Source organism: Hibiscus syriacus, unplaced genomic scaffold (assembly GCF_006381635.1).
Source record: "Hibiscus syriacus cultivar Baekdansim isolate YM2019G1 unplaced genomic scaffold, ASM638163v2 tig00005377_pilon, whole genome shotgun sequence".
NCBI lineage: Eukaryota > Viridiplantae > Streptophyta > Magnoliopsida > Malvales > Malvaceae > Hibiscus > Hibiscus syriacus.
The window spans coordinates 1,262,087-1,272,713 of NW_024062054.1; the positions used below are offsets into that span (position 1 = coordinate 1,262,087).

Sequence of the window (10,627 nt, forward strand, 5' to 3'; positions counted from 1 at the left end):
CAAGGCAAGTCCTAAAGACAACTTTCCTCTGCCACACATAGACACTCTGGTGGACAATACGGCCGGGAACGCATACTTTTTGTTCATGGATGGATTTTCGGGGTACAATCAGATCAAGATGCATCCCGAAGACATGGAGAAGACCACTTTCGTCACAATGTGGGGAACTTTCTGTTACAAAGTGATGCCTTTCGGATTAAAGAATGCTGGGGAAACATATAAAAGAGCTATGGTGACCTTGTTTCATGACATGATGCACCAAGAGATCGAGGTTTATGTCGACGACATGATTGTCAAGGCACAGACCGAGAATGAACATGTCGAGAATCTGAGAAAGCTCTTCCAAAGATTGAGGAAATTCAGATTACGACTGAACCCTAGCAAGTGTACCTTCGGGGTGACATCCGGGAAACTATTAGGCTTTATAGTCAGCAGAAAAGGCATTGAGGTTGATCCTGATAAGGTTAAGGCCATCCAGATTCTACCTCCTCCGCGAACACAAAAGGAGGTCCGAGGTTTTTTAGGAAGATTGAATTACATAGCCCGATTTATATCTCAGCTAACTGACAAGTGTGATCCGATCTTTCACCTTCTCCGAAAAAACAGCCCTGGAACATGGGATGAAAACTGTCAAATTGCATTTGAGAAGGTAAAAGAGTACCTGTCCCACGCACCTGTCCTGATGTCCCATATCCCAGGAAAACCTCTGTTTTTGTATCTCTCCATATTCGAGAGCTCCATGGGGTGTGTCCTGGGTCAACACGACGAGTCTGGGAAGAAGGAAAGAGCCATCTACTACTTAAGCAAGAAGTTCACCGATTGCGAGGTCCGATATCCTCCTATTGAGAAGGTTTGTTGTGCCCTGGTCTGGGCTACAAAAAGACTTCGACAATACATGTTGTATCACACCACTTGGCTGATTTCCAAGTTAGACCCACTAAAATACATGATGGGTGTACCTGCTCTATCCGGAAGGTTAGCCCGATGGCAGATGCTTTTGTCTGAATTTGACATCGAATACGTGAGCCAAAAAGCGGTAAAAGGCAGCGCCATATCCGATTTTTTGGCAAGCAGAACTGATGAGAGCTATGAGCCGCTGGACTTTGATTTCCCAGACGAAGACTTAATGGCCATATCTTTAGAGGAAGCAAGCATTTCAACGGACAGTTCCTGGAGAATGCACTTCGATGGGGCATCAAATGCACTAGGACATGGCATCGGGGCAATCCTAGTCTCCCTAGAAGGGAGTCACTACCCATTTACCAGCAGACTGAACTTTGATTGTACCAATAACATGGCAGAATATGAAGCTGTGTCTTGGGAATTCGGGCTGCACTGGGGCAAAATATAAAGACTTTGCGGGTGTATGGAGACTCAGCCTTAGTAATCTATCAGCTCCGAGGAGAGTGGGAAACCAAGGATATAAAGCTGTTAGAGTACCGAAAACTAGTGTTGGATCTGCTCGAAGAGTTCGACGAAGTCACCTTCCACTACGTGCCTAGAGAAGAAAATCAAATGGCTGACGCTTTAGCTACTTTGGCAGCCACATTCAAGGATGGCGGGGAGTCTAAAATGATGCCAATTAACATGCAGTCGTATGAGTACCCAGCTCATTGTTACCAAATTGAAGGAGTGAAAGACACTAAGCCTTGGTACTACGACATTCTGCAGTATATCAAGCATCGGAGTTATCCAGAAAAAAACCACTGAAATCGAGAAGAGAACCCTTAGAAGGTTGGCAGCTGGATACGTCCTTGACAGAGAGGTTTTATACAAGAAAAGCCATAACCAAGTTCTGTTAAGGTGCGTCGATGCTGAAGAGGCAAAAATGATAGTGGAAGAAGTACATGATGGAGTTTGTGGAGCACATGCAAATGGGCATATGATGTCAAGACAAATAATGAGATGCGGATATTTTTGGTCCACACTAGAAAGCGATTGCATCAACTATGCTAGGAGATGTCATAAATGTCAGATTTATGGAGACAAGATAAATGTTCCACCCCATCCGCTTCATGTAATGACGTCACTATGGCCTTTTCTGTGTGGGGCATGGACGTTATCGGGCAAATCCATCCGAAGGCTTCGAATGGTCACCGTTTCATTCTCGTAGCAATTGACTATTTCACGAAATGGGTAGAGGCTACGTCATACGCCAGTGTCACTCAATCCACTATTTGCAAGTTTCTGAAGAAAGAAATTATATGTCGGTATGGTCTACCCGAAAGGATTATCACCGATAACGCAACAAACTTGAACAACAAGATGATGAGTGCTGCTTGCGAATAGTTCAACATAAAACATCACAATTCCACTGCTTACAGACCAAAGATGAACGGAGCAGTAGAAGCAGCAAACAAAAATATTAAGAAGATAGTGGAGAAAACAACTGAAACCTACAAAGAATGGCATGAGAAGTTGCCTTTTGCTTTGTTCGCTTATCGAACCTCGGTACAAACTTCGACTGGGGCAACTCCATTTTCACTAGCCTATGGAATGGAAGCAGTGCTACCCATTGAAGTCGAGATTCTGTCTCTCAGGGTCTTGTCAGAAGTCAAACTGGATGATGCAGAGTGGGCACAACCCAGATATGATCAGCTTAATCTGATAGATGAAAAAAGACTGAAAGCCATTCATCATGGTCAAATCTATCAGAAACGAATGATCCGAGCACATGACAAAAAGGTGCGCCCGAGAATATTCCGCGAAGGGGATCTAGTTCTAAAAAGAATTTGGCCAGTCCAGAAAGATTTCCGAGGAAAATGGACGCCAAATTGGGAAGGACCTTATGTCGTGAAAAAGGCTTTCTCTGGAGGAGCCCTCATCCTGGCTGAAATGGACGGACCTGAACTGCCACATCCCATCAACTCGGACGCAGTCAAGAAATAATTCGCTTAGGATGATAACCCGAGAGGGCGTCCTACGTTAAAAAAATAACAAATAGAGAAAAACGTTTAGGGTGAAAACCTGAAAGGGCGCCCTAATTTTTTTTTTTTTAAAAAAAGAACAACAAAAGAGAAAATAAGGGGGGTTCAAGATGAAAACCCGCAAAGGGCGTCTTGCAACCAAGGATGGATCCAAGTTGAAAACCCGGAAAGGGCGATTTGGATATTAACAGTGGAAACATCCCGGCACATGAATCTTCTACGAACTCAACAAATCAGAGAAATGTTGCACTCTCCCAAACGTTATCGCATTCTCAAAGATCTTTTGGCAAAGGCTGCATTCAAAGTCATCAAATGGCTTTTCAGCTCAGGAGTGCCCACATTATCGAGATCTAAGACATTCATTTACACATCACCGTGTATTCGTTTTCTAGAATGTTTGCCATGTATTGTTTGTTCTTCTCCTCCCTTATGAATAAAGATCATCTTTCCTCTAATTCCTTTTGAGCATCTTGAATTAGATTTAAACCTAATGATTTATTTATTTTTATGAAAGATAATCACATATTACTGTACAAAGATTCATTGAAAAGTACAGGTACCCAAAAGCCGATCAAGGCTCATGCGCATGCTTGAGATAGTTGAGAAGCATCTTCAAAAAAAAATCATCAAACATTTGAAGAATTCAAGATCAGAGATCGGAACTTCAAGCTCAAGAGTCAACAACGACAGGCCACCGGAGATCGAGATTACTCTCCAGAGGTCAGAATAACATATGTTGCATATGCATTTTAGGCATACCTAAGAGCATGACATCCATAACATCACATATATGCATATCTTTGCAGGTTTTACCCAAAGCCAATTTCAACTTCACAACGAAGGATATTGGACTCCAGACAATGCAAGTTCAACTTCACGACGAAGGGACCGCTGGTTGTCAACAAACATTTCTCAGTTTCAGAGCCAATTTCTGCTTCACAACGAAGGATATTGGACTCCAGACAACGCAAGTTCAACTTCACGACGAAGGGACCGCTGGTTGTCAACAAACATTTCTCAATTTCAGAGCCAATTTCAACTTCACAACGAAGGATATTGGACTCCAGACAACGCAAGTTCAACTTCACGACGAAGGGACCGCTGGTTGTCAATGAACATTTCTCAATTTCAGAGCCAATTTCTGCTTCACAACGAAGGATATTGGACTCCAGACAATACAAGTTCAACTTCACGAAGAAGGGACCGCTGGTTGTCAACAAACATTTCTCAATTTCAGAGCCAATTTCAACTTCACAACGAAGGATATTGGACTCCAGACAACGCAAGTTCAACTTCACGACGAAGGGACCGCTGGTTGTCAACAAACATTTCTCAATTTCAGAACCAATTTCTGCTTCACAACAAAGGATATTGGACTCCAGACAACACAAGTTCAACTTCACGACGAAGGGACCGCTGGTTGTCAACAAACATTTCTCAATTTTAGAGCCAATTTTAACTTCACAACGAAGGATGTTGGACTCCAGACAAAGCAAGTTCAAACTTCACGACGAAGGGACCGCTGGTTGTCAACAAACAACTTCTCAATTTTAGAGCTCGTTTTCAACTTCACGACGAGGGATTTCGTGCTCGGCGTTTTCCAGTTTAAACTTAACCTCACGGAGAGGGAGTCATTTCGACAATTTCAACTCTGCGACAGAGGATGTTTGATATAGACAAAATTTGTGTCTTGTAATCTTTGCTCCACTTTCGTTACACGACAATGAGCAAAGAGGGGCAGCTGAAGACACTCAATTTTTTTCTGATGTTATACTATATAATATTATAAACTATATAAGTCTTTATTCATATTTACATTTATTTACATTTTTTTCCTTTTTTCAGGCCCGATAATAGGATCACGGCCCAGCAGCACAAAAACCAACTGCGCGTGACCCAGTCCAGGATTAAGGATCTGCAGAAGGCTAGGGTTTCTAGCAAGCCTTCCCCTTCTGCGCCGCAAGTCACTCCCAGGCTCGTACGCCTCTCCCCCGTGCTTCTCGGCAGCAAGCCAAGATCGTGGACGTGTGGGACTCCAACCAACACGCTTCAACCTACCGAACCAGCCGGCGCTAGAGTCTCGGTCATCACCAACAAACATAAACAGATTGCATTAGAGTTTTATTCGGTTGTAAATACCTAAAAATAGGATTTTTATTCCTATAAATATATGTAATCAAAACCCATTGAAGGGGGGAGGATAGTCATTTTCGAGCACGATTTACAACAGTGGATACACGAGATACATACTGAAATTTGAGAGAAATACCAGGGGAATCATCCAAAAAACTCAAAACAGTCGAAGAGTTTTTACTATATTTCGAAAAGAAGTAAAGGTAAAAATCTCTTACCTTTGTCGTTTTTGCATGCGTAGGGATCTTGTTTCGTTGTTTGGTTACACATCAACCCCAAAAAATCATTTCTTAGCCGATGAACTGGGGGCGTTTTTCAAGATCTATGTACGTAGATCTAGCCCCCGAGGCGAGTGTCTTTTGAAAAGTTGTTCGGATTTTTAAAACAAGGAAGGGAAGGGGTTCAAAAAAATTGAAAATTTTTATATTTTGACGCTGGCGAGCGACGGTCGGCGCCAGCAACGGTGGCCGGAGTCTGGGAACTACGGCGGCGTTCATGTGTTCATCAAGAACACATGAACCAGGCAGAGAAAAAGAGAGAAATGGGGGAGGATTCGGCTTGGAGAAGAGAGAAATGAATATTTTGATAAAAAATTTGATTTTTATACTTAAACCATCCGCGTGTTTCTATCTAAAATAGGGTAAACTACCCTTTTGATCCCCGTTACCTCGAAAAGAGTTGTTTTCCCCCCTCAAATCGAAATTAACCCTTAATATTGCTTTGGAATTTTGACCTCTAGCCTGCAGTTCTTTCATTTTAATCCTTTCTCTGGATTTTAATTTTAATTATCTTTTTATATTACATTATAATATTTATATATATTTTATATTATTATTAGTTTTTTATACACTCGTATATATGTATTATTAGTATATTATTATTTCACTTATATGTTATATTATATATATATATATATATGTATATATACATTTTGCATTTTATCCTATTTCTTTACTTCTTTATTATTATATTTATTTACATTTTTTAGTTTTTCTATTATTATTATATATATATTTTTTTCCCTCCCTCTCATATTTAGCTAATCATATATATATGGTATTGATATTATTATATGTTTTTATTAACTTTATTTATTTCACTTTATACGCTATTATTTTACATTTTTTTATATATACATATGTACATTTTATTTAATTCTCATTATTTTACATTTGTATATATTATTTTATTTCACTTTTATTATGCTTTCCCTATTTATTTATTCTTTTCTTTTTCCATTTTATTGTGTCTTATTTTCTTATTTCTTCATTCTTTCATTTTTTACCTGATCATATGTTGTCATACTTGTCTTCATTCTTATTTCCTTCATGTTTTATATCTCCATGTCGATTATGTTACCTTTAGTGTATCATTTATTGTTATTTTGTTCTTCATTCCGTTTTCTTTATGCTTCAATTTTAATTTATTTTCATCCCCTTTTCTAATACATATTTTGACTCTTAAAGGGTTCATTTTCAAATCAATCAATTGTAAGTAGTCGAAATCGCTATTTTACCTCTTAATTTAAATTTACATTTTTTTCTTAATTAAGACAATTGGAAATTACGTAGTACCGAAAGGGCGGTTCAAAGGTGCTAATCCTTCCTTGACCGTAACTGACTCCCGAGCCCGATATATTTCTGGTAAGACGTAGATCAGGTAAGAAATAGGGTATCCGATCAACCCATTTATTTTTAAATAAATGATCGGTGGCGACTCCTAACCACATTTAATCCAAGTCGAAGCCCAATTCGGGGCCCCAACCGAAAGACGGTTGCGACAACTACTTATGATTATTTATTGATTTGCACCACTTGAATGACTATGTTCAACTTGTTGTATACAACTGTTGAATTTACGGCTGTCTTTGAGAAAGGTAGACATGCGACATTGTATCGATCTAGAATTATGATCGACAATGTGAGAAGGTTTTGATTCGCCATTGTGTTTTGCTTCAACACTCTGCCAAAGACGATCTTTCGTTTGGTTGTTGCCGACGATCGGATCTTGTGTAATATCAAGATAGACACTGTAGAGGTATCGATCTTCACCCACTTTGAAATTAGTGCGTAACTTTGTCGACATTTTAGAAATGAGAAATATAAGAATTGTGATTTTTCTGAGGTGTGTTAGAAAAAATAACATGGCATCTATTTATCGAAAAAATTCGTATAAAATTGAATGGTTGAGATTTAAAGAGTCAATTCTTAATCAATGGGTAGAATTGTTTTCTCATGGATTGTGTTTTCTTGTAAGCACAATTCACATGGATTGTGAATGAACGGTTGAGATTGAAAGATTCCTTTCTTTATCAATGGGTAGAATTGTTTTCACATGGATTGTGTTTTCTTGCAAGCACAATTCACATGGATTATGAATGAACGGCTAAGATCGAAAGATTCATTTCTTTATCAATGGGTAGAATTATTTTCACATGGATTGTGTTTTCTTGCAAGCACAATTCACATGGAATATGAATGAAAGAAAGGTTGGGATCAAAAGATTCCTTTCTTTATCAATGGGTAAAATTGTTTTCACATGGATTGTGTTTTATTGCAAGAACAATTCACATGAATTGTGAATGAACGGCTGAGATCGAAATATTCCTTTCTTTATCAATGGGTAGAATTGTTTTCACATGGATTGTGTTTTCTTGCAAGCATAATTCTCATGGATTGTGAATGAACGGCTGGGATCGAAAGATTCATTTCTTTATCAATGGGTAGAATTGTTTTCACATGGATTGTGTTTTCTTGCAAGCACAATTCACATGGATTGTGAATGAACGACTGAGATCAAAAGATTCCTTTCTTTATCAATGGGTAGAATTGTTTTCAAATGGAATGTGTTTTCTTGCAAGCACAATTCACATGGATTGTGAATAAACGGCTGGGATCGAAAGATTCCTTTCTTTATCAATGGGTAGAATTGTTTTCACATGGATTGTGTTTTCTTGCAAGCATAATTCACATGGATTGTGAATGAATGGCTGAGATCGAAAGATTCCTTTCTTTATCAATGGTTGTAATCCAATTCACATGGATTGTGAATGAACGGTTGAGATCGAAAGATTACTTTCTTTATCAATGGTTGTAATCCAATTCACATGGATTGTGAATGAATGGTTGAGATCGAAAGGTTTCTTTCTTTATCAATGGATGTAATCCAATTCACATGGATTGTGAATGAATAGCTGAGATCGAAAGATTCCTTTCTTTATCAATGGCTGTAATCCAATTCACATGGATTGTGAATGAATGGATGAGATCGAAAGATTCTTTTCTTTATCAATGGTTGTAATCCAATTCACATGGATTGTGAATGAATGGCTGAGATCGAAAGATTCCTTTCTTTATCAATGGTTGTAATCCAATTCACATGGATTGTGTTTTCTAAAAGCACATGCATTGTGGTTATAAATACCAACATATGCTCTAACCATTTCATCACTTCCAAACTCATTTGCTTATTATCATAATTGTTTCTCTATTAAAAAAAATGAATTATGATTCTTCTTCTTCTTCTCATTCAAAATCAACCGATAATAGGTTAAAATCCATAATAGATGAGTGCGATGGAGAGCATCAAATAATTGTTGATCACATAGAAAGTGGTCGTCTTCTTATGCTAGGTGAAGGCCTACGTATTAGATGTACTCATGGGGGCTCAGTTCCAGGCCGAAGAACAATCTTTCGTGATCGAGAAGTAGCAGCAACCAACCTCTTCAAAGACTATTTTTCAGAAAATCCAACATACAATGAAGAGTTATTTCATCGACGCTGTCGAATATAGCAGAATTTATTCTTGCGCATTGTTGCTGTAAAAGACCATGATCTTTATTTTCTGTAACGAAGGGATGCAGTTGGGAAAGTGGGCTTGTCTATTTTACAAAAAATAACAGCTGCATTTTGCATACTAGCATATGCAACTCCGACAGATGCAACTGACGAGTACATCAAAATTGGAGAGTCTACAACAATTGAATGTGTCAAAAGATTTTGTCGTGCTATTCGAGAGGTATTTGGAGAACAATATTTAAGATCACCCACTATTGATGATGTTGCTTTATTACTTTATATTGGTCAGCAATGTGGTTTTCTAGGAATGTTAGGAAGTCTCGATTGCATGCACTTAAGATGGAAAAATTATCCAACAGCTTGGGCGGGACAATATGCCGGCCGAAGTGGATCTCCAACAATTATTCTTGAAGATGTAGTTGATTATGATTTGTGGATATGGCATGCATATTTTGGGATGCCAGGGGCCAACAATGATATTAATGTGTTGGAGACGTCTAACATTTTCTCTCTAACCTTGCTAGAGGTATTGCTCCTCCTGCACATTATGTCATTTGTGGAAAAGAGTACAATATGGGGTATTATCTAACTGATGCTATATACCCCAAATGGGTGACTCTTGTGCAAACTATCCATGAGCCAATTGGTCCCAAAAAGAAATATTTTACGACAAAACAAGAAGCATGTCGAAAGAATGCCGAACGTACATTTGGAGTTCTTCAAAGTCGATTTGCAATTGTGGCAAATCTAACACTTTTTGGAGCAAAAATGATTTGAAAGATATTATGACTGCTTGCATAATAATGCATAATATGATAATCGAGGATGAACGAGATCTTAATTCTCCAATTGTAGAAGGAAGAGGTGTGTCGCCTCCGAATGTCGAATTTGTTGAAGATAAGGAGACTCAATTTCAAGAATTCCTTACCCGATTTAGACAAATCAAAGATGCAACTGGTTATTTTGCTCTACGAAATGCACTAATTGAGCATTTGTGGAATGAATATTCTAATTCCGAGAATTAAAATATATAATTATGCAACTTATGTTTTTTCGCATTATTATTATAAATTGTAATTTTCTTATTTATTTGTATTTTCGCAATGCTATTTATTAATGTTTTATTTATTCTTTTTATCTTGATATTTATTAGAAATGTATATGTTTTATTTTATATTTGCAAAATCAATATTATAATAGTTAAATATTATGAATAAAGTAGAGTTGATGGTAATATAGAGATAATGCTGGAGATGAATTACTGTTTCATCTTTGGAGTATAGATAGAGATGTTGTAGAGTAGAGATGAGGGCTGGAGATAGCCTAAGTATATATGTATGATGCATGTATATATGTACTTATATAAATCATAATTTATTTTTTAAATAAAAGTAAAAAATAATAAAAATTATAATTATTAAAAAATAAATTAACCATAATTTATCTTTAAATGCATCATCAAAATATCATAAATTATACTTAATAACATTTACAATAATATAATTTATGACTAAAATATGAGGGCTTTGATCTATAATTAAACATGAGTGACTAAAATAAAAGATTCTAAAATTAACATTCACATTTAATAATTATGCACATTAAAGAAAGAAGGGAAAATTGAAAGTAATTAGAATGCATTCAAGACTAAATTGCATTGAATTGAAGAATAGATTCACAATTAAACTATGACTGAAATAAATAAAATCAGAAATCAAAGTACAAAGTAGAAAAACAATGATTCTTGATGGAGCGCGGGCCTAATTAACC

At 37.3% G+C, this 10,627-nt stretch overlaps 1 pseudogene; it reads left to right on the forward strand.

Annotated features, from left to right (window-relative positions):
• The first annotated feature begins 8,684 nt into the window (after positions 1-8,684).
• On the forward strand, positions 8,685-9,882 carry LOC120199166 (annotated as a pseudogene).
• Positions 9,883-10,627: the final 745 nt, after the last annotated feature.